At 41.6% G+C, this 24851-nt stretch overlaps 1 protein-coding gene across 5 annotated transcripts in view; it reads right to left on the reverse strand.

The window, feature by feature from the left end:
• Window positions 1–24851, reverse strand: part of srrm3 (serine/arginine repetitive matrix 3) — a 417679-nt gene that overhangs the window by 175342 nt on the left and 217486 nt on the right. The window lies entirely within an intron of this gene.

Raw genomic sequence — 24851 nt, forward strand, 5'->3', positions numbered from 1 at the left:
CAAAAAGTTTGTTTTAAGCTGAGACCAAATAGTTCCGCACAGCAGGTGAAAACCAGATACATGCCATTACAATGTCCTCTTTAAATTGATTTCTTAGTGAGTGCAAACTGACAGGGGCACGTGCAGTAATATAAAAGAATTCTAACAACACCTTTGTGCAGCATGAATATGATACTACCCTGCACCTTCTCCAATAGTGTGCTATCAAAACAAGTTCCAAGTAAACCTAAGACTGGCCTAACCTGTTGAATTCACTGCTCCTTGTCATCACATTTGGGCTCTGGTTATTTAAGCCAGAAAGGAGATAAAAAAATCTCCTCTCCATTTGTGTCTCAAAAAATCAGCTCTTGGTTGCAAGTCTTTTATGTTCACTGAGGAACCCAACTTCTTTAAGAGTCTATCCTTGGTGAAGTGAGCAAGATTCAATTGCTGACATTAGCTAAACTATTTTTCATGACACTAGACATTACACAACACATGTCAGCTAGTTAGCATCATTTAATATTCTCAGCTTGGTATCTTCAGTATTCAGAGAATGAAAATGGTAAAATGAAAAGGAAGCCCAGATATCCTAAGCTGACAGCATAGTTCACTAAAGGTGAAGGGAGAAATGGTGATGGAAAAGATGAATGGGAATCTTTTGTTTATATGTAGCAAAATTAAATATCATAGCGATGAATTTGTGTAAGACACTGGTTTGCCACCTTCTGGCAGCAAGAAAAGAGGGTGATAGAAAACATGAAATTATAGGCCAGCCAGACTGACACTTGTTGGGAAATCTTGGAATCCATTATTACCAAAAGCAATAACAGGCTTCTGAGAAAGTCATATTTCAAAAGGCGTCAACAGAGTTCAATGAAAATAAAAGAGTGCCTGACAAATTGTGTTTGAGGATGTCACGAGCAGGGTGAATGATGGGAAACAAGTACCAGAAGGTATTTGATTTAATGCTATGAGAAAGGTTCCTGCATAAAGCAAAGCCTTTCAGCAGTAGTCAGGACAAATGGGTGGTGTTCAGGTAGGCTTGCTGTAATTAGTGGGGTACCATGTGAATCAATATCACAACCTCACCAGTTTAATCTGCATTAGTTACTTCAGAGAAGAGATTGAATGCAATGTAATGACATTTGCTGACAACATAAAGGTACATAGGAAAGCAAATTTGCAAGGAAGATTATCAAGAGTCTGCAAAAGACAATATTTTAGCAGAAGGAGTATAATGGGGAGAAAGTTGAGGGTTTGCACATTGATCAGAGAAATAAATGCTGTTTCAATGGAGACAACAATGCTGGAACAGGAAAGCATCTGGGCTTTTCTACAGGAAGGCAAATGGAATGTTGGCCTTTATTGTAGTAGACACAGCTCAAAAGTAGAACCAATGTGGAAATGTATCTGTAACCCTGAAGTCATATGAATTTATAACCTTTGTAAGATGTAACGTCACAAAATGGAGCTTGTATGATCCCAAAGTGCTTTGCTGATTTGTTGATCTATGTGTTTTATGGCAGGTAGTGTTTTGACAGCAGAGAAAAACAGGACACAGCTATCACTGGGTGGGGGGAGAGAAACCTCAAAAGACAAATAGGCTTTTAAAGACAAATGCTACTCATTTAAGATGGATGCAGATAAGAAAGGAATGTAATTAAGCATTGGAACGTCCTCAAAAACATGAAGATGATGAGTTATTATACTCTGTAAACGTAGAAAAATTATTTGTTTTGAGTTGTAAGATTGAAGCTAGCTACCGATGACTTAACATATGAGGTGGTAGACTTTCCCTTGCAAGAAATAAGTGACTTATAATTTGATCCACTCTGAGTTTGTTGTATTTTGTTACTGTATATTAGAAGACCCAGCTAAACAGTACATGGCACCAAAGTAATAGCACTTGATCAATCAGACAAAGCAGAGTACCACACACGGTATAAAATGCATGAAATCAAACTTTGCCTCAGATGTCCACTGCTGTATATGTTCTTGTGAAAACAACAGTAAAATACTCAAAAATACATGAAGAAAAGAAAGGAGAGTAGTTGTGGGAAAGGAATTTAAATTTTTACATTTTAAAATATGCATCTTCACTATTGAGAATCTGATGGAGGTGAATACATGAATTTAGTATGGAACAAACAGCAATTAAAAAAGCAACACTATTCAGAAACAGCTACTGAATCTTCATACTTGGTTTTTACTTCCTGGAACAGCTGTCAATTATTGCAAGAGAATCAATAAATTGGACTGCTCTGGGACAATAAAATTTGCATACATTCCACTGGTTTGAGAAGGTTCCAAAGTCCAAGTGGACAATCCCTCAAACCTCACACTAGTTAAAAATGTTTCTCACAGAATACAACCATAAGCTGAAAATCCCATGATATCTGCAAGGCGGTGATGATTCACACTGAATGACTCATAACGCCTCTCATCACCATGGTATCTATATTTATAGGCACTGAATCTCAACAAGACAGCTAGAGTATCTATTATGCCACTGTAAAAATGTCTCTAGCTACATGTTAGAATTTCACCAAGAAGTATTCTGAAAACCACCAGTCAGTTTTTCATATAGAGTTATAGTCCATGATTGAAAAAAAACAATAAATAATTTGGGTTTGATTTTAATTTCTTAAAAAATTCAAGACTACCTTCCACTAACTAACAGACAATACATACATACATGACAATGGATCACTTTTCCTCTGCATGTCACTTTATTTACTGTCTGTTACACTGCTGCATTTACGGCAGCAATGAAAGTCCTCCATCTCTGTCTGTATACGCCTGGCCTGCTGAGTTCCTGTGTGTGTTGCTTGGGTTTCCGGCATCTGCAGATCTTCTCTTGCTGTTTCCATAGCAATTGTTTCTGATCAGTCAGGGTCGTTAGCCTTGAGATGAACCCCTGACCCTGGAGGACTGGTGGCCCACTCTTAGTCTGGCCTCTACCCTTTGACCTGTTTGGCATGGGTGACCCCACCAAGAGCCAAAGCACAAGGCCCTGACTCCAGCCAACATAACTCTTGGGTCATATTAGGCATGCAAGCCGCCAAACCCGACGACAAGGCTGTGGTCCTCTTAGAGGTGCATTGGTCATTAGTACAATGTAAAAAATAAACATATCCCTTGGTTTTTCTATCCCTCTCCCTCAAATCAACCATATCACTTCAACCAACTCAAATCAAACCATTATCAATACTAAGGAGCACTTCACACTCTAAATATAATAAATAATAATCAATCAATAAATAAATAAATGCATTCAAATTTATGATACTTAAATAGGAATATGTTTCACACATATGGATCAGATTTCACTAAAACATTCATGTCAATATTCTTTAATAGCTTAAAGGAAGTTTCAGGTATAGTATATATTGGTCATTATCTAACTAGATGGCAGAATGGACCCAACGTGGTTGATACCATGGTGGGCACTTCATCTTTGCATACTAAGTGGTTACTTTTTTGTTCAGACATGCATGAACTCTCTAGAGCTGTCTACTCAAAGCTGTAAAGGAGAAGGCTTTGAGACAAGAAATTCTGCAGATGCTGAAATCTTGAGTAATACACACAAAATGCTGGAGGAACTCAGCATCTATGAAGGGAAATAATCAGTCGACATTTCAGGTCAAGACTCCTCGGCAGGACTGGTAAAGAGTTTGGTTGAAGGGTCTCAGCCCAAATCATCGAGTGTTGATTCCCCTCCGTAGATGCTGCCTGACCTGCTGAGCTCCTCCAGCATTAGAAACCATAGAAACCATGGGAAAAAAACTACAGCACAGAAACAGGCCTTTTAGTCCTTCTTGGCTGTGCCGAACTATTTTCTGCCTAGTCCCACTGACCTGCACACGGACCATATCCCTCCATACACCTCCCATCCATGTATCTGTCTAATTTATTCTTAAATGTTAAAAAAGAACCCACATTTACCACCTCATCTGGCAGCTCATTCCATACTCCCACCACTGTCTATGTGAAGAAGCCCCCACTAATGCTCCCTTTAAACTTTTCCCCCCTCACCCTTAACCCATGTCCTCTGTTTTTTTTCTCCCCTTGCCTCAGTGGAAAAAGCCTGCTTGCATTCACTCTATCTATACCCATCATAATTTTATATACCTCTATCAAATCTCCCCTCATTCTTCTACGCTCCAGGGAATAAAGTCCTAACCTATTCAACCTTTCTCTGTAACTGAGTTTCATTTTGTATGTGCTGCTCAGACTTTGGCGATAACAAGGAAACAGACAGTTGGGATCCTCACAGCTATTTGGTAATGTGTCTCTATCTCAATTTATAACCAGTATTCACCGCTGACCATTTTAAATTCTCCAGCATGTTCTTCATCTGTCAGGCAGGATGCACAACAATGGTATCAACTTCTCTAATGGACTCACTGATGTTGCTGTTGTATCATCATATGACTCTTGTCTACGGTGGAGCAGTTCAGACGCTCATATTTGGTGGACCCTGTCAGACACTCATATTTGGTGGACCCTGTAAGGAAACAGGTTTTTCACCTGCAACTCACAGATTATAAGTGATAAGAGCAGAAGGTGGAATGCAGGCCAGAAGTGGCTTATCCAAGTCAGAGGTCACAGGACACTCTAACCTGTATTACTGCTGCAGCAAAGCAAACAATAAACAGGATACATATAGTACACCAGCAATGAGTGTATGAAGTTTTCAAAGCATTCTAGCCCCACAACATATGCTTCTATATAGAGTGGAAGAGTCCATTTTAAGCATGGAGAACATGAAGATGAAGGTTCTTGCATCGATGTCTTGGCCATCCAGAAAGAGAAGCCACCCACATGGAATATAAAGTGCTAAAATCTTGCATGTGCTCATAAGCCTTCATTATGGGCTTGCACATTATGAATGCAGATTTGAATGGAGGTCATTCAAATGTTATACCCATGGAGAGTCTGCCTTTGCACACAACACAGCCATGACAATGTGCGTGCATTGGAGTCTTTCTCAAGATGAAAGCATGTATGGGCTATAATTATTGTAGTACTACACATTATTGAGCCACCTGTAGTAAGTTGCTCGCAACAACATGTGGCCACAGCTCTTTGTGGTCCTCTTGCACAAAACATTGTGCCTTCTGTACAGACTTTTCCAAACTTGCCTGTTAATGTCCCTATGACTCTCTGCATCATCGGAGCTCTCTCCCATTTCCCTACTCCCACCAAAACCTCCTTAGTTGCATTATTACAATATCCATTCACTCTGGAGCAATTCTCACTTTAGTTGGATGTGTTGTGCTTGGTGTTCCTCTATTCCGCAGAAAACTTTCTACAGAGCCGAGCTAACCTCCAAACCAACGGCAAACTGTTCAGCCTACAGTGATTACACTGCAGAACCAAGGTTACCCAAACCCTGGTAGACAAGCTGCAGTTTGCAGACATTTGCAATTGTGCACACTGAGGAGACCAAGCTCCAAGCCATCAGTAAAGCTTTCACTGAAGCATGTGAGAGCATGGCCTTTAACTCAATAATAGCAAAGGTCCTCTACCAAACTAGACTAGACTGATTTGGATATTTAGAACAAGGAGTTACGAAACCAGCAAGTGTTTTATACACAGTGGTGCATGAGGTGTGGTCCTCTTTAGAACGGAGGCTTTGATAAATGAGTAGGTTTCAATAAGGGAGGGGAGGCAGAGGGGGGATCTATGTGGAGTCTGATCACAAGCCTCTCGTTCAGTGCTGTGATTTTTTTTGCCAGTTGGGTTAACTGGATCGTAAGTCCTTTGACACTTGCACAGTATGGGAACAAAAAGCTGGAGAACTGTTAGAATGGTAACTAGAGTCAGGTAGGTTATTCCACTATTTTACCACTTCAGTTCATAAAGGTAGACGGATGACAAAGACAAAATAAAGGTACAGATTTTACATTGTGGCAAGTAAAACGTGGAGTGAAATAAGATCCCTGGCTTGACTTATTAATTTAAGTGGAGACTTTAGGAGCTTAATTCATGGCAAGACAGCTCAGACCCATGGCACGTTCCTCCTTTGCAATATGAACAGTTAGGGATAGTTCTTAGGGACTATGCATGCAGGAAATCTGGCCAGCTTACTACAAAGGTAGAATGGTGGATGGATTCACTGTGGCGTATTATGCTATTGAGACGTATGTGGAGAACTTGTTTACTGAGTTAGATGCAGGTAGGAAGAGAAAGGCCCACAGTGCAGGAATTCCGCCTCTCCATACTGCTTTGGGTACTTTTGGTGAGGCCGGCTCTGCTGCAAAGGAGGAGAGGGGTAGAGCTATAGCAATAAGGGACAGATAAGCATTTCTATGGCTATGAAGCTTGACTCTAGGATGGTATGTTTCTCTAAAGAGCCACAAAGAGTTGGAGAGCATCCTAAAGGTGGAGTGTGGACAGCCACTGGTTGCAGCATACAGGGTGCCGGCGTTATAGGGTAAAACATGGTTTATGGCCTTGCAAAAGACATTAGGAGGTCACTTGTAAGATAGGACCTCAAAATGTAGTAATCTCAGGATTATCTCCAGTGCCACATCCTAATGGTGTTTGAACAGATGCACAGACCAGATCAATGTGTGGCTGGAGATAGTGCAGTTAAAAAGGGATTCAGATCACTGAGACACTGAAATCTGCTCTGGGGAAGGTGGAACCTGTACAGATAGGACTGGGAGTGAGGTTCGAGACAAGGAGTTTAGTACGGATCATACTGGGTGGAAGTCCGAGGCAAGGAGTTTGGTAGGGATCATTCTGGGAGTGAAGTCCAAGACAAGGAGTTTGGTAGGGAGCGTACTGAGAGTGAGGTTCGAGACAAGGAGTTTGGTAGGGATCGCGCTGGGAGTGAAGTCCGAGTCAAGAAGGTTGGTAGGGATCATACTGGGTGGAAGGGGGCAGGAGAATGGGGACCTTTGCAAAGAGAGAAGGGAAGGAGAGTGGGAGGGGAACTAAGATGGAAATAAAAAGACAGAAGGGAGAAAGGTAAATTTATCAAAGGCAAAGCAATGGGCTGCAGGGAAAAATTATGGTGCTAAGGGATCTAGAATGTTCAAAAGGTCAGATCTAAAAGTTGTAAGTCTCAGTGTGTGGAGCTTTTGCAATAAGGTGTAGATACTGTATAATTATGATTATGGAGCTATGGCTCCAGGAGAACCAATGGTGGGAATGCAACCCATCACTCGAGCAATCAGATTGTCACGTTCATTGATGACATGGCAATGGTGGGGCTCTTCATCAACGATGATGAGACGGCCTACAGAGGGGAGGGGAAGAGCTCGAGGGCTGGTGCCAGTGAAATAACATCTTCCTTAAAGTCAACAAGACAAGGGAGATGGTTATTGACTTCAGGAAATCTTGCACCACACACACCTCCCTATACATTGACGGCACAGCAGTGGAAGCTACAAGCCATTTTAAACTGCTGGGAGTGCACATCGCACACAACTCTCATGGTCACAGAACACATCCTACAGAGTCATGAAAGCTCACCAAGCCTCTGCTTTCTGAGGAGGCTGAAAACAACCGGACTTTGCACATCCATACTCATGTCATTCCACAGGTAATCAGTCGAGGGTTGCATCGCTGCCTGGCAAGGAAACTGCAGTGTGGCAGACAGGTGGATCTAGAACAGGTAGTAAAAACTACCCAACATATCACTGGCACCAGCCTCCCTGCCGTCAAGGACGTATATAGAGAAAGGTGCCTGAAAAGGGCCAGGAATATCATGAAGGATCCTACACACCTTGCTCATGGACTGCTTGTCCCACTCCCATTCGGGAGGAGGCAAAGTAGCATCCACTCCAAGACCACCAGACTCAAAAACAGTTACTTTCCCCCAGAAGTAAGACCAGTCAACACCTCCACCCACTAACTCCACCACTACTTTACTATTTCCCATCAGTTACCTTATATACAACTTAGCCTCACTTTACAAGCATACAATCAATCTATGTATATAATCTAATTTATTTATTTATATTATTTATATTGCTCATCAGTCCACCAGCTCCTTCTTCTCCCTGTCTCACCACTCCCGTTCCCCCTCTTTAAATTGGCCATCTTGCCACTCCACTGTCAGTCCTGATGAAACCTGAAGCATTGACAATTCCTTTCCAGCCACAGATGCTGCTCGGCCTGCTGAATTCCTCAACTGGGTTACTTGTAGCTTCTGGTTCCAGCATCTGCTGTCTCTTGTGTCACTTGGGGCTTATCCATACATATACTACAATTGATTGATTGATTTTTTTTTTCTTCTTCTATATTATGTATAGCATTGAACTGCTGCTGCTAAGTTAACAAATTTCACAACACATGCCGGTGATAATAAACCTGAGTCTGATTCTGATTTATGCTTTTCCACAGACCCAGCACCTCCCACTTCTTAATATCAACATGCCCTGGAACATCAGAGTTAACCTCCCTGATCCTACTACCCTTTCAGTCCTTCTTCTGGGTGAATATCGATGCTTGATACCTTGCACATTTCCTCTGCCTCTAGGTATAAATTCCATCTGTGCTTGTGTAGTCCTGTCCGTTCCATAGAGACATTCTTATTGTTAGTTTATGTATGAAATAGAGTCATAGAGTCATCGAATCGTAGAAAAGTACAGCACAGAAACAGGCCCTTTGGCCCATCGAGTCAGTGCCGAACCATTTAAACAGCCTACTACAATCAAACTGCACTGGGACCATAGCCCTCCAAGCTCTAACTATCCATATACCAATCCAAACTTCTCTTAAGGGTTGAAATTGAGATTGATTACACCACTTATGCTGGCAGCTCATTCCACTCTCGCATGACCCTCTGAGTAAAGAAGTTTCATAGAAACATAGAAACATAGAAAATAGGTGCAGGAGTAGGCCATTCGGCCCTTCGAGCCTGCACCGCCATTTATTATGATCATGGCTGATCATCCAACTCAGAACCCAGCCTTCCCTCCATACCCCCTGACCCCTGTAGCCACAAGGGCCATATCTAACTTCCTTTTAAACATAGCTAATGAACTGGCCTCAACAGTTTGCTGTGGCAGAGAATTCCACAGATTCACCACTCTCTGTGTGAAGAAGTTTTTCCTAACCTCGGTCCTAAAAGGCTTCCCCTCTATCCTCAAACTGTGACCCCTCGTTCTAGACCTCCCCAACATCGGGAACAATCTTCCTGCATCTAGCCTGTCCAATCCCTTTAGGATCTTATACGTTTCAATCAGATCCCCCCTCAATCTTCTAAATTCCAACGAGTACAAGCCCAGTTCATCCAGTCTTTCTTCATATGAAAGACCTGCCATCCCAGGAATCAATCTGGTGAACCTTCTTTGTACTCCCTCTATGGCAAAGATGTCTTTCCTCAGATTAGGGGACCAAAACTGCACACAATACTCCAGGTGTGGTCTCACCAAGGCCTTGTACAACTGCAGTAGTACCTCCCTGCTCCTGTACTCGAATCCTCTCGCTATAAATGCCAGCATACCGTTCGCCTTTTTCACCGCCTGCTGTACCTGCATGCCCACTTTCAATGACTGGTGTATAATGACACCCAGGTCTCGTTGCACCTCCCCTTTTCCTAATCGGCCACCATTCAGATAATAATCTGTTTTCCTATTTTTGCCACCAAAGTGGATAACTTCACATTTATCCACATTAAATTGCATCTGCCATGAGTTTGCCCACTCACCCAACCTATCCAAGTCACCCTGCATCCTCTTAGCATCCTCCTCACTGCTAACACTGCCACCCAGCTTCGTGTCATCCGCAAACTTGGAGATGCTGCATTTAATTCCCTCATCCAAGTCATTAATATATATTGTAAACAACTGGGGTCCCAGCACTGAGCCTTGCGGTACCCCACTAGTCACCGCCTGCCATTCTGAAAAGGTCCCGTTTATTCCCACTCTTTGCTTCCTGTCTGCTAACCAATTCTCCACCCACACCAATACCTTACCCCCAATACCGTGTGCTTTAAGTTTGCACACTAATCTCCTATGTGGGACCTTGTCAAAAGCCTTTTGAAAATCCAAATATACCACATCCACTGGTTCTCCCCTATCCACTCTACTAGTTACATCCTCAAAAAATTCTATGAGATTCGTCAGACATGATTTTCCTTTCACAAATCCATGCTGACTTTGTCCGATCATTTCACCGCTTTCCAAATGTGCTGTTATCACATCCTTGATAACTGACTCCAGCAGTTTCCCCACCACCGACGTTAGGCTAACCGGCCTATAATTCCCCGGTTTCTCTCTCCCTCCTTTTTTAAAAAGTGGGGTTACATTAGCCACCCTCCAATCCTCAGGAACTAGTCCAGAATCTAACGAGTTTTGAAAAATTATCACTAATGCATCCACTATTTCTTGGGCCACTTCCTTAAGCACTCTGGGATGCAGACCATCTGGCCCTGGGGATTTATCTGCCTTCAATCCCTTCAATTTACCTAACACCACTTCCCTACTAACATGTATTTCGCTCAGTTCCTCCATCTCACTGGACCCTCTGTCCCTTACTATTTCTGGAAGATTATTTATGTCCTCCTTAGTGAAGACAGAACCAAAGTAATTATTCAATTGGTCTGCCATGTCCTTGCTCCCCATAATCAATTCACCTGTTTCTGTTTGCAGGGGACCTACATTTGTCTTTATCAGTCTTTTCCTTTTTACATATCTATAAAAGCTTTTACAGTCCGTTTTTATGTTCTCTGCCAGTTTTCTCTCATAATCTTTTTTCCCCTTCCTAATTAAGCCCTTTGTCCTCCTCTGCTGAACTCTGAATTTCTCCCAGTCCTCAGGTGAGCCACTTTCTCTGGCTAATTTGTATGCTACTTCTTTGGAATTGATACTATCCCTAATTTCTCTTGTCAGCCACGGGTGCACTACCTTCCTTGATTTATTCTTTTGCCAAACTGGGATGAACAATTGTTGTAGTTCATCCATGCAACCTTTAAATGCCTGCCATTGCATATCCACCGTCAATCCTTGAAGTGTCATTTGCCAGTCTATCTTAGCTAATTCATGTCTCATACCTTCAAAGTTACCCCTCTTTAAGTTCAGAACCTTTGTTTCTGAATTAACTACGTCACTCTCCATGTTAATGAAGAATTCCACCATATTATGGTCACTCTTACCCAAGGGGCCTCTCACGACAAGATCGCTAATTAACCCTTCCTCATTGCTCAAAACCCAGTCCAGAATAGCCTGCTCTCTAGTCGGTTCCTCGACATGTTGGTTCAAAAAACCATCCCGCATACATTCCAAGAAATCCTCTTCCTCAGCACCTTTACCAATTTGGTTCACCCAGTCTACATGTAGATTGAAGTCACCCATTATAACTGCTGTTCCTTTATTGCACACATTTCTAATTTCCTGTTTAATACCATCTCCGACCTCACTACTACTGTTAGGTGGCCTGTACACAACTCCCACCAGCGTCTTCTGCCCCTTAGTGTTACGCAGCTCTACCCATATCGATTCCACATCTTCCCGGCTTATGTCCTTCCTTTCTATTGCGTTAATCTCTTTTTTAACCAGCAACGCCACCCCACCTCCCCTTCCTTCGTGTCTATCCCTCCTGAATATTGAATATCCCTGAACGTTGAGCTCCCATCCCTGGTCACCCTGGAGCCATGTCTCTGTGATCCCAACTATATCATAATCATTAATAACAATCTGCACTTTCAATTCATCCACCTTATTACGAATGCTCCTTGCATTGACACATAAAGCCTTCAGGCACTCTTTTACAACTCTCTTAGCCCTTTTTAATGCTTGCCCTGGATTTGTCGGCCTGCCACTTTTACTTTTCCCCTTTGTACTTTTTGCTTCTACGCTCACTTTACACCCCTCTGTCTCTCTGCACTGGTTCCCATCCCTCTGTTGTGAACTAACCTCCTCACACCTAGCCGCTTTAATTTGATTCCCACCCCCCAACCATTCTAGTTTAAAGTCACCTCAGTAGCCCCCGCTAATCTCCCTGCCAGGATATTGGTCCCCCGAGGATTTAAGTGTAACCCGTCCTTTTTGTACAGGTCACACCTGCGCCAAAAGAGGTCCCAATGATCCAAAAACTTGAATCCCTGCCCCCTGCTCCAATCCCTCAGCCACGCATTTATCCTCCACCTCATCGCATTCCTACTCTCACTGTCGCGTGGCACAGGCAGTAATTCCCCTCATGTTCTCCTTAAACTTTTCGCCTTTCACCCTTATCCCATGACCTCAGGTTGTAGTCCCACCCAACTTCAGTGAAAAAAAGCCTGCTTGCATTTACCCTGTCTATACCCCTCATAATTTTGTACACCTCCATCAAATCTCCTCTCAATCTTCTATGTACCAAGGAATAAAGTCCTAACCTATTCAATCTGTTCTTATAACTAAGGTCCTGCAGAGCCAGCTACACCTTTGTAAATTTCCTCTGTACTCATTCAACATTATTTACACCTTTTTAAAGGTGGGTGACCTACCTTCTTTAAAGAACTTCTAAAGATTGCTCAACTTAAATTGTTAGATTGGTTTTATTATTGTCATGTGGAAAAACTTCATTTTGCATGCAATCCATATGGATCATTCAATTTCACATCAGTACATTGAGGTATTACAAGGGCAAAGCAATAAGAGAATACAGATTTTTTAAGTGTTATTAAGGTGAACAGAAATCAAACTCTCTCTCTATCTATCTATTTCTCTACCCTCTATTCCCGGAAGGATAGATAGGTTTCACCTCACACTTCCCACTCCCTACACCTACTAATCAGATTAGAGGATAAAAAAAAGGTCCTGGCATCCTATTGAACACCATATGGGAGCTCGTCATCGCTCAGCTTCCATATGCAAACGTCCCATGAAGGATTCAACAGTCACTTCACCTGTCAATGCGTTATAATGTTCTGTTCCTCTAGTTCCTGCCAGGATTTAGGATTTAACAAGCAGGTTCTGCCAAATCTAAATTAAAAATGCCTTTTCCAAATTTCTGTGACTAGCCAGAGAATGTTAACTTTAAAATATCACTGTGTGCAGCAGCTAAAATTTACTACATATTTCAAAAGCTTCAGTTATAACAGTGACAGTCATTTGGGTCTCTTATTAAGCGAATACACACCATTATTCTAAATGATGGCAACAGTATAATTAATTCATGCCATTTGTTAATACATTTTACAGTATACTTTCAATAATATATAGGGTTTATTGAATAGCAGGTATTTTCCTTTAGAATATTTCATCCTGTGTCTTTGAAATTTAAATACAATGAAATCACTCAGTCCTAACAGCCAATTTTAGCAAGCAGAGTTTGTACACCCTGCCTGAGGTTAAACAAAAATACAATCAAAGATCATTACACAAGTGTTCTTCCATTAAAATTTGAATGAGGGGCAGTACGGAGTAGGACCTTCGGCCCTTTGAGACACGCTCCACAGCAAGACCCTGATTTAACCCTAGCCTATTCACGGGACAATCTGCAGTGACCAATTAACCGACCAACCCATACATCTTTGGAATTTTGGAGGACACTGGAGCTCCTGGAGAAAACCCACTCAGATACAGCGAGAAAGTAGCTGGTATTGAACCTGGGTCACTGACACCATAAAGCATTGTGCCACCCCAAGTACATATATATTTTAAAATTTTCTTTTACTGAGATACAGCGCAGAATAGGCCCTTCTGCCCCTTCAAGCCGCATCGCCCAGCAGTCACCCAATTTAACCTGAGCCCAATCACAGGACAATTTACAATGACCCAGCTAACCGACCAACCAGTGCATCTTTGGGTTGTGGAAGGAAACCAGAGCACTCAGAGGAAACCTATGTTGTCACAGGGACAACGTACAAACTCCTTACAAGATGAGGCTGGAATTGAACCTGCATCGCTGATTCTGTAAAGCATTGTGTTAACCAAAGCACTACCATGCTGCCACCTGTGTTTCTATGAAGAAAGCTCTATAATGGCATCTTCAGCAAATAATGTTGCTACATTGGATTGTACATGATGTTAAACACATTCTTGGGACATGATAGATATCTGGGTATAACCTGCTTCCAATATCTGTTGGAATTTTGGATCTTTCAGCTGTCAGCATCAGGTCTAGTTTTATTTGTTACGTATTCTTGGGTCTTGAACCAATGTTAACTCTCCTGGATCCAAATACCCCAGTGCTGCCTATTGTAGCAGTTTCTCAAATAGACAGTGCCTATAAAACATATTCACCCTCTTGGAAGTTTTCGTGTTTCTATTGTTTTACAACATTGAATCACAGTGGAATTAATTTGTTTTTTTTTGACACTGATCAACAGAAAGAGACTCTTCTGTATCAAAGTGAAAACCAATCTCTACAAAGTGATCTAAATTAATGACAAGTAAAAAACACAAAATAATTGATTGCATAAGTAATCACTCCCTTTAATATGACACACCAATTCATCACTAGTGCAGCCAATTGGTTTTACAAGTCACATAATTGGTTAAATGGAGATCACCTGTGTGCAGTCAAGGTGTTTCAATTGATTGTAGTAAAAATATACCTGTATCTAGAAAGTCCAACTACTGGGCTGGCTGGATGCTGGCTGAAAGCTCCAACTGTTATGAGTAACTGCCAGAGTTACGAGTCGGCTGCTAGCTGTGGGGTGTTGTGGGGGACATTCTGTGGGAATATTGACCAATGGCCTGTATAGGTCTGGAATGATATTCCTACACGGTCCTTTGAAAACTCTGATAGGGTGGCAGGGAGGGAGACTGATGGTGACAGCAATAGCATGGAGTGTGAGTGGGAAGAGGTGGGGAGAGGGACTAAGAACAGGAAGGTGATGGGTCGGAAGAGAAAAAAAGGAGGTGGGTCTAGTGTAGGTGGATTGTAAAGTGAGGGAAGAGAAGTTGAGGAGAAGAGCCCGAGGGCAAAATTGCTAAATGCAGTGGTAAGATTTGAGGGGGAAGGGGGAGTAAAGAAAATCGATCAGCTTAAGCTAACAAAAGTCATTAGAGGACAAGTAGGGGAAGTGAACCATGCGAGAATTTTAGGAGATGGAAACCTGCTGATAGGATGTAAAACTGAAGAGCAGATGGAGAAGGCAATGAAGGTGACTAATGTTGGGAAAGTGAAAGTGTCCAGGGTTGTAAGAGTTGGAGCACAAAGGGTCAATGGTTGCAAGCGGGTGATATCCGGGGTTCCCCTCAGTGTTAATATGAAGGAGCTAGTGGAGAACTTGAGAGTGAGGAATAGTTCAGTGAAGAGTGTGAAAAGAATGACAAGGGGAGTAGAGAAAAGGGAGACTGAAACCGTTCTGGTAGAATTTGAGGATAAGGTGCCTCCAAAGGAGTTATACTTTGGATTTCTAAGATACAATGTAAGAGAATATATACCAAAACCTATGAGGTGTTTCAATTGCCAGGAGTTTGGGTATGTGGCCAAAGTGTGCAAGGGAAAGAGAAGATGTGCAAGGTGTGGTGGGGAACATGAATACGGAAAATGTGGAGAGGGAGTGAGACCAAAGTGCTGAAATTGTGGAGGTAACCATAGTGTAGAGTTCTGGGGATGGCAAGTGTTGAAAAAAGAGGTGGAGGTGCAGCAGATAAGGGTGAAGGAAAAAGTCTCATATGCTGAGGCAGTCAAGTTGGCAGGACAGAAGAAAATGAATGAGGGAGGAAGTAGCAAAGAGTAAGCGGCAGCTAAAGAAAAGCAAGATAAGAAGAATGCATGGATAGAAAAGAAGAAATTGGTGACCTTTATAGCAGGAGTGATTAACGCAACTTATGAGATCAAATCTAAAATTGAAAGGATTCAGATTATTGTGAAAGCTGCAGAGCACCATTTGGATATGATAGGATTAAAATGGGAAGAAGTAAACGATGAACTCAGGGTACAGTCAAGTCAAGAGACTGTATGTGTGGGTTGATATTACTAATCATGCTACTTCTTCAATGGAATGCAAGAAGCCTGATTGCTAATGAACAAGATTTCAAGCAGTTTATAGCAAGTAGGTAAGAATAGCCGGATGTTGTGTGTATCCAGGAGACCTGGTTAAAACCTAATTTAGATTTTGTTTTATATGGTTATGAGGCAGTAAGGCGAGACAGGAGAGAGGGTGGAGGAGGAGGATGTGCAACTTATGTAACGCAAGGTATTCCTTATAGAATACTAGGTGTAGGAAGTGAACAAGAGTATGTGGTAGTAAAAGTATGGGCTGAAAGGAAAGAGTTGGTGATTGTGAATTATTATAATCCATGCAAAAGACTAGAGTTAAACAAGCTTGAGGAGATAGAAGGGCAGAATAGTAGTAACGTTGTTTGGTGTGGTGGTTTTAATGGACATAATGTATTATGGTGGAGTGACAGAACAGACATCAATGGTCGGGTAATAGAGGAGTTGCTAGATGAGAAGTATTTAGTGTGCCTAAATGATGGCAGGAGTACTAGAATTGATGTTAATACAGGTAAAGAATCCGTGCTTGATCTTACATTAGTATCAAACTCCATTGCATCAGTGTGTGATTGGTTAGTGTACCAAGAAGGAACTGTAGAGATTGATCGCTACCCAATCTGGTGCAAGATAAATTTTTCTGCTTCACTGGTCACAGAGAATACAGGTGGGAAATGGATCCTTGAGAAAGCCAATTGCGTGAAATTTCTGGGAAAAAGTGGTAGATATCTAAGTCAGGTCAGTGATGGAATGGACATAGAAACACTTGACAGCATATTAAAACAAGGTATCATATCAGCTGTATTAGAATCCATTCCTAAGAGTAAAGGAAGAGTAAAGAAGAGAATAATACCATGGTGGGATGATAATTGTAAGGAAGCAGTGAGAAATAGAAATAAGGCATTTAAACTGGTTAAAAGAACTCATAACTTCCAACATATGATTCAGTAAAAACAAGCTCAGGCAGTAGTAAGGAGGACAATAAGACATGCTAAAAGGACGCACTGGAGAAAGTATTGTGATTCAATCGGAAACACAACTCAAGTAGGAGAGGTGTGGGGGATGATAAAAAGCTTGGGAGGGGACAGGAGAGAGTGGAGGTACCCAGTTCTGGTTGATGGACATGTGACTGCAGTAACAAATAAGGAAAAGGCAGAGTTGTTGGCAAACACTTTCGTTATGGTACATAGTTCCAATAATTTGTCTGAGAAGGGAAGAAGAGGTAGAGAGAGAACAAAAGCTGAAAATATGGAGGCTTTATGTAGGAAAACTAACCTTGATGGTGTGCAAGATATCCTTTCAGCATAGGAGAATTAAGAAAGGCACTAGATAAAACAGGAAAGACTGCACCAGGTAAAGATGAAGTATGCTACAGTATGATAAAACACTTGAGTGAAGGAAGTCTGGAGAAACTACTGCTTCTGTATAACAAAGTCTGGGATGTAGGGAGAATAGCAGGGAGCTGGAAAGAGGCAATAATTATTCCAATAAGGAAACCTGGGAAAGATGCCAGCATGCCAGAAAACTACAGGCCTTGACGTCACATGTATGTAAACTTATAGAACGTATGATAAATGAGAGGTTAGTGTACTTCTTAGAATGTAGAGGTATGGTGGCTACGTATCAAAGTGGGTTCAGGAAAGGAAGGAATACTATGGATCCAGTGTTGTGTCTAGAGGATGAAATAAGAAAAGCTCAAGTAAATAGAGACAGTGGTTGCAGTTTTTTCTGATGTTGAGAAAGCTTATGATATGTTATGGAAAGAGGGGCTCCTAATCAAGCTACATTTAATGGGAATGGGGGGGGCGATGTTCAATTGGGTTAAGGACTTTTTAAACGGGAGAACTATTCAGGTGAAGATAGGATCAGGGCTATCAAGCCAGTATGTTGTAGAAAACGGGACGCCTCAGGGAAGTGTAGTGAGTCCAACTTTATTCTCCATTTTGATAAACAATATATTCGTAAATATTCCAATGGAAGTGGGGAGGTCATTGTTTGCAGATGATCAGGGCTTTGTGGAAAAGAGGGAGAAATATTGAACATATAGGTACGAAAATGCAAGATGGAATTAATCAAGTTGAAGAGTGGGGTGTTAAATTTTCAGTGGAGAAGACAAAAGCCATGTTCTTTACAAGGAAAAAGTTCAGGGGACTTTATTTGAATCTGTATGGAAGTAACCTGGAGAGAGTTGAAAGTTTTCGGTTCACCACTGGTATGAAGTAGCAGCAGTTATCCTATCTACGAAAAGCAATTACCTAGAACCCTCAGACATCAACTCCTAAACACCAGACTACCACCAAAAAGCCCAAGGCTAGCAGATGTCCAGAAGCATTGCACCTACAAGCTCCCCACCAAATAATGCATGATCCCGATTGGGAAATGTACCAACACTACATTTTTGTTAGTGCATCTGAAACTTTGGGTTCCTATAAACGCTGTACGGTGGCAAACTATGATATGCTTGTCCAAGGTGAGACATGCAAAAAGTTTACCCGAGGCATGCAGTGCCACCCCTCGATTCTTTAAACCCCACCCATAATATAAAGGTATGTAGTGATTATCATTACTGCCAAATGAAGCAACAAATGATTTTTTTACAACCTGAGAGCAGCGAGGTATTTTCACAGGAAATGTCTCACACTGGCTTGGCGTCAACGAGACGGTTATGAAAACACGTGACATTGCATGATATGTTTTTAATTCCTCACAAGTATGGTGTCCACATCAGTATTTGAATACTGAACAAGTACAATAACAATACTATTAAGAAATGATAAACACTAGAATTCTGCAGGTGCTGGAAATCCAGAGTAACACACACAATGCTGGAGTAACTCTGCAGGTCGGGCAGCGTCTATGGAGAGAAATAAAGAGCCGTTTGCAACAAGCAGTATTTCCCTATGGACAACCGTTTTAATTCCCGGTCCTTTCCCAACAAGTTGGTGCATGGTTTCCTCTAAGGTCACGATGAGGTTTCATATTCTGTCTAGGTAGCCTTCAATCTGACAGCATTGACAGAAATTTCTCTAATTTCAGGTAATTTCACCCCTTCCTGCACCTCTCTTTTTCCATTCCTCATTCTGTCTCCCCTCTTACCTCTTGTACCCTGCTCACCTCCCACCTCCTCCTTCCCTTTCTCCCATGATCCACTCGCCTCTCTTATCAGATTCTTTCTTCTTCAGCCCTTTATCTCTTCTACCTTTCACCTCCCAGCTTCTCACTTTATACCCCCTCCCTTACCACCTATCTTTCCCCCTCACCTGGTTTCACCTATTACCTTCTAGTCTGTACTCCTTCATCTCTCCCCAGCTGCTTATTTTCACTTCTTTCCCCTTCCTTTCCGGTCCTGATGAAGGGTCTTGGCCCGAAACAGCATTTTGTCTTTCCTCCCCATAGTTGCTGCCTGGTCTGCTGAATTGCTCCCATATCTTGTGTGTTATTTAGAAATGAAGTTGTATTTCAAAGATATTTTTGAAATATTTTCATAATGTTGGAAGAGGTCTTCTAAAATGCTACATTTATTTCAGTCTGTCTCTCTTAGATTTTATTAAAACAATGAATACAAATAAACAACAGGACTCTCATCTTAAAAAGTCCACAGTTATTGTTACTAATTCATTAATCAATGAAAGAGGGGAGGAGAAGATGGCGGCACGACGCAGCGTGCGCGGCCACTCCGAATTGATATTGTATTTGTTAAATAGGTACCGTGCACAATCTTGATTTGATGGAGACAGACGTGAGAAGCACAGAGGGACATCTGGAAAAACTTCTGAAATGCCCGCTTCGCTGCCGCTGCTACTGTGCGATCGAGAGTCTCAGGAGGGGAAAACCCCAAATCCTCGGCTTTGCCTATTGCCGGGCTCGAAGCGCTCGGCAGAGATGGTGCTCGGTGCTCAGTGTTGGGGGGCTGGTCAGAGGCTCGTGGTTTTCAAACGGACTCAGAGTCCGCTGTGGTGGGGTGCTTCCAGGGTGCTGCATCGGCAAGTTTGCGGCGCTGGAAGCTCATGGCAGGGAGAGTTTCTCCCTTCAACCGTCTGCGTGAGATTATGGGACTTTCGAGAGACTTTGAGACTTTTTTTTTAACCATGCCCATGGTCTGTTCTTCATCAAGTTATGGTATTGCTTTGCACTGTGGTAACTATATGTTATAATTATATGGTTTTTGTCAGTTTTTTTAGCCTTGGTTTGTCTTGTGTTTCTGTGATATCATTCTGGAGGAACAAATTGTATCATTTCTTAATGTATGCATTACTAAATGACAATAAAAGAGGACTGCATGTCCTCATAATCTAATCAAATCTAATCTAATGATAATCTCACAAGAGAATTTTTTTTATAAGTATTTGCCAATTTGAGCATAGGCTCTCAACAATGTTTGCTGCATCTATAGAATATGGGCTTTACGGTTAGTGCCAGCATTTAAAGGGCACCCCTAATTCAACTGGGAAGGCACTGCATCAGTGGGTCTGGAGTTGCCTAGAGGAAGTTTGGATGACACCATGTAAGGATGGCAGATTTTCTTCCCCTCAAACATTAGTGAACCAAATCTGTTTGAGGACATAAGAACTGGCAATAACAGCTGGCCTTGTTAGCGATCTGTAATCTTATAATATTAATTAAAACATAAATCGACGAGATCACAGCTGACCTTTATCTTAACTACATCTACCTACCTTAGTGCCGTAACCTTATCCAATAGACAGGAGATACACGAGACAGCAGATGCTGGAACTTTGAGCAACAAACAGTCTGCTGAAGAAACTTAGAAGGTCAAGCAGCATTCTGGAAACAGTAATTGCTGATATTTTGGATCGTAACATTGACAATTCTCTTCCCCCCCCCCCAACAAATGCCCCACAGCTACTGAGTTCCTCCAGCCAACCATTTACTGCCCAAGAGGCTTCTCAATTTTGGAATCTTCCACTTGATTCGTGGCCTCAAAGGCTTTTATTTTTTCGGTGTGTGGAAAGTGTTCCAAATTTCCACTGCCGTGTGTGTGTGAAATACTTGCTAACAGCGCCTTGAAAATCCATGCACAAAGTTCTGAATTTGCCACTGTAGGAAATAGATCCACATTATCTATCAAATTAATTATTTCAGTCATCTCAAACATCCTTTCTAAGACTTAATCTACGTGACATACCAGCTACCTAAGAATGATGTACAAACATTGCCTTTACACAACAGAGAAGAGAAATTTCAGTTCCAGAGAAGCAAGTCACATACAGGAATGGTGGTGAGGTATGTTTTATGAATTGGCCTCTGCACTCTCTCTGGTCTGATAACTGGCAGTTTCTTTGCCATTTTTGCAGGGGTAGAAAGTACATCAATGTGTGCAGCATCCCCTCCTGGTACCAAGCTTCATTTTCTTCCCAATTAACACCAGCCATTTGTTAAATCTCAGACAGGTGGTTAAGAAGGGTTGTGGAATACTTGTTTTTATTAGTCAAGGCACTGGGTTCACAAGTCAAGAGGTTATGTTGCAACTTTACAAAACTCTGGTGAGGCTACACCTGGCGTATTGTGCACCATTTCTGGTCACCTCACTATAGGGAAGATGTTGAGGCTTTGGGGAGGGTGCAGAAGAGTTTTACCAGGATGCTGCCTGGTTTAGAAGGCATATGCTTTCACAAGAGGCTGGATTAACTTGGGTTGTTTTCTCTGGAGCACTGAAGGCTGAGGGGAGATCTGTTAGAAGTTTACAAGGTTATGAGAGGCATTCATAGAGATGACAGAGTATCTGTTTCATAGGGTTGAAATGTCTAATACTCGAAGGTATGCATTGAAGGAGAGAGGGGTAGGTTCAAGGGGGATGTGAGGGGTAAGTTTTTTTTGACTTGGAGTCATGGATGCCTGGAATGGTGGTAGAGGCAAATACATTAGAGGTTTTTGAGAGATGTTTGGATAGGTGCATGGATGTGAGGAAGATGGAGGGATAGGGACATGGTGTAGGTAGAAGGGATTAGTGTTTGGATGTTCTTGATTTGCTTTTTGGCTGTTTCAGCACCACACGATGGGCCGAATGGCATGTTCCAATGCTGTACTGTTCTATGTTCTATGTTTGAAAATCTCTGCATGAAGGATAGGAAAACTACTTTTCAGGAGGAGGAGGAATGAATTTTGTACAAATGCAACAAATAGAAGGGAATCAGCTTTAAAATAGGTCCTGAAATTTGCCTATGACTCAGGAACTAATTGATGTAGCTGGCAATTACAGATATCAGCAGCGTAACCTCAGCAAACAGCGCAGGGTTCTCAAAACTGATTACTAAATAGTACAGACCAAGACAGTTTGATGGTAACATCCACTCATCCACCAAATATTTGGGCAGGGAGCCATCATTGGGATTTAAAAAAAGACTCTGCTATAGTTCTAAATAGTGTCAAAATAATGTTGTATAACACCATTGTTTTAGTGTCTAAGTACTATAAGTTGAATTTTTATTCCTCAATAGCTGCAGACTCAGAAGTAAAGAAGCTGGGATATGGATAATCACCCATTGTCACATTCACTTTGTGTAATTATTTCAGAAATTCTATACTGAGGTAATTTATTTAAGGGTCTTACTTCTGTGGCATTGTGACTTCTCTCAGTGTATTGTCTCCACGTTGTTCTGGAATGGTTAGCTTAGAAGTTGATTCCCAAGTAATATGCATGATAGATTCAATTTCGAAGGTTGATATTTGGATTTGTCAGATACAACAAATTCATTCGGGTCTAATCTTAAAGGGATTAAGGCTAAGAACATACTGTATTTGCCTCCAAACTAATAAGAGCTGGTAATTACAGAACAGGAATTAAACTAATTGGCACAAGATCTGAAGATAATGCTGTATATGAAAGGGGAAAGCGGAAGGGAGTGAGTGTGTACTCCAAAACTGACTGCTGAAAGGACCTGTATTTCTGTTTCCCCTTTTCACATCCTTGGAACATCTGCAAGCAGTTCTCAGTAGTGAAACGCAAGGCCACCTCACCCAGGACAGCTATCGCTTTTAAAGTCATAAGTACAGATTATGAACAGAAATGGTCAGAAAAAGAGAGTGGAGAAAGTGGGGAGAGAACAGAAGTGGATAATGAAGGAGAGGAAGGGGTAAATTATGAGGGGGATGGGGAAAGAGGAGAAGCTCTGAGATTTGCATGACTATAATCGCCTCCGATATCTTCTTCACATTAATAAACTCTAAGTAGCTAAAAAGTTCTGTTGCTTTTCTCTTGTTTCTTCTCCATGTCAATAATGAAGAGAACCCTTCATTCAATATTTTAAGTATTCTATTGTAAAGCACCCACCACGTGATGTCAGTAGTACTGCAAAGCCCAAAAGTGTGAGAGTTACAAGCTTTGAAAAATTATATCTCTTATTTACTTACGCACCAATCAGATTTTATTAGTTCCATTTTTCTTGACACTGCTACTTCAGAGGACAAACACAGCCTACGATCTTAGTCCTCACTGAGATCTGAGTCCCCGCAACCCCAAACACAACTGCACTTGTGTCTGAACTATAGTCAAGGTCACAATCACCTTCAGCTTCTAAGTCCCAGTATTATTATAGGCTGCTGCAGCAAATCCCTGCTACACCTCGTAGATTGTACACTGGTGAAACAGGGAGGTCACTCAACATTCTCAACTAGAGAAAGCCTCGTCTATTTTCCCTTCAATCCACAGGAACAAGCTGAACAAGCATGGGTATCTGCTGGCGCTTCAGGCTTCTGCAAAGTGCAGGCATTCAGCCTTTTTAAAGGGAATTCCTTGGCAACCTTCTGCGAGCAGATCATGGATGCAATCATGGAGGGAGTTCATGATCCCCACTCTCCCTAGTTTTCTGAGCTGGTCCTCTGATCTTCTGGGAATACTCTGCCAACCCCTCTCAACAAAACAGCAATGATTCATTAAGTGGCGCACTCCCTAATTTCGGGTAGAGTGCTACTTGTACTGTGGTATTTTAATTTCAGCGTTATCTGTGAATCAGTAGCACAAGAATAAATGCCATAAGTTGGAAGAGCTTGGAATAAATAAATCAAGTATGCTTTGCTGAAATTGTATGATTACACAGAGAAACATGACAATACTGCCCAGTCTACTTCACAGTTGGAGATCTTGACCTTTGTTGCAATTTTGTACACATGGTTCACTTTAATGCCATTCAAAAGATAGTAAGTCATTTTCTAGCCTGTTATTTTTATGCCATACATCTATGAATACTGCCAATGACTTTTTTTCGCAATCTTAAATGCAGTCACCATATGTTGCTGCACATAAACAATGGTAATCAGAGGGCTACACCACCAAACAAGGCACTTACAGCAGCAGAGTTCAATACTCTTGAGAGCCAAAATCAGCACAGCCTCCTCACCCACAATTGCAGATTTTGGCACTCTGGAGTATTGAACTCTTTCTTTTCTTTGGAATAAGGAAGCCCTCTTGAAATTGTCCAAAAAACACAATTTTCATAACTTTTCCAAATAGTCCATGATTCCCATTTTAATCTCTCATCATAAGTAATAATAATACTTTATTGAACCTGAGTGGGAAAGTATTTTGCTATAGCAGCAACATTTGAAACACACTTAACAGTAATAATAAATATAATTAACTCATTATAAATATCATAATATACACAATAATAACCAATGTGCAGTAATAATGTATGAAATAATAAAACACTATTGTACTATGATGTATTGCACACAGATGAACTGTTGTCTATGCTTATTGCATTTGGGAGGAAAGATTCTCTGTAACGATCCTTGTTTCAGTGGATGGGTGCTCTGCTGCTTATTCAGTAGGTCATGGAGACGATGTGCCTTATTGTCTATAATGGATAACAGTTTGTTTAGCGACCTCCTCTCCATCACTAACTCAAAAGGGTCCGGGTTGTTGCCTAAGATGGATATCCAGCCTGTTTGACGAGTTTATTGAACCTTCTTGCATCACTAGCACCCAACGTAGGAGTTAAGCAAAATATAATGGAAGA

This window comes from Mobula hypostoma, chromosome 23 (assembly GCF_963921235.1).
Source record: "Mobula hypostoma chromosome 23, sMobHyp1.1, whole genome shotgun sequence".
Lineage (NCBI taxonomy): Eukaryota > Metazoa > Chordata > Chondrichthyes > Myliobatiformes > Myliobatidae > Mobula > Mobula hypostoma.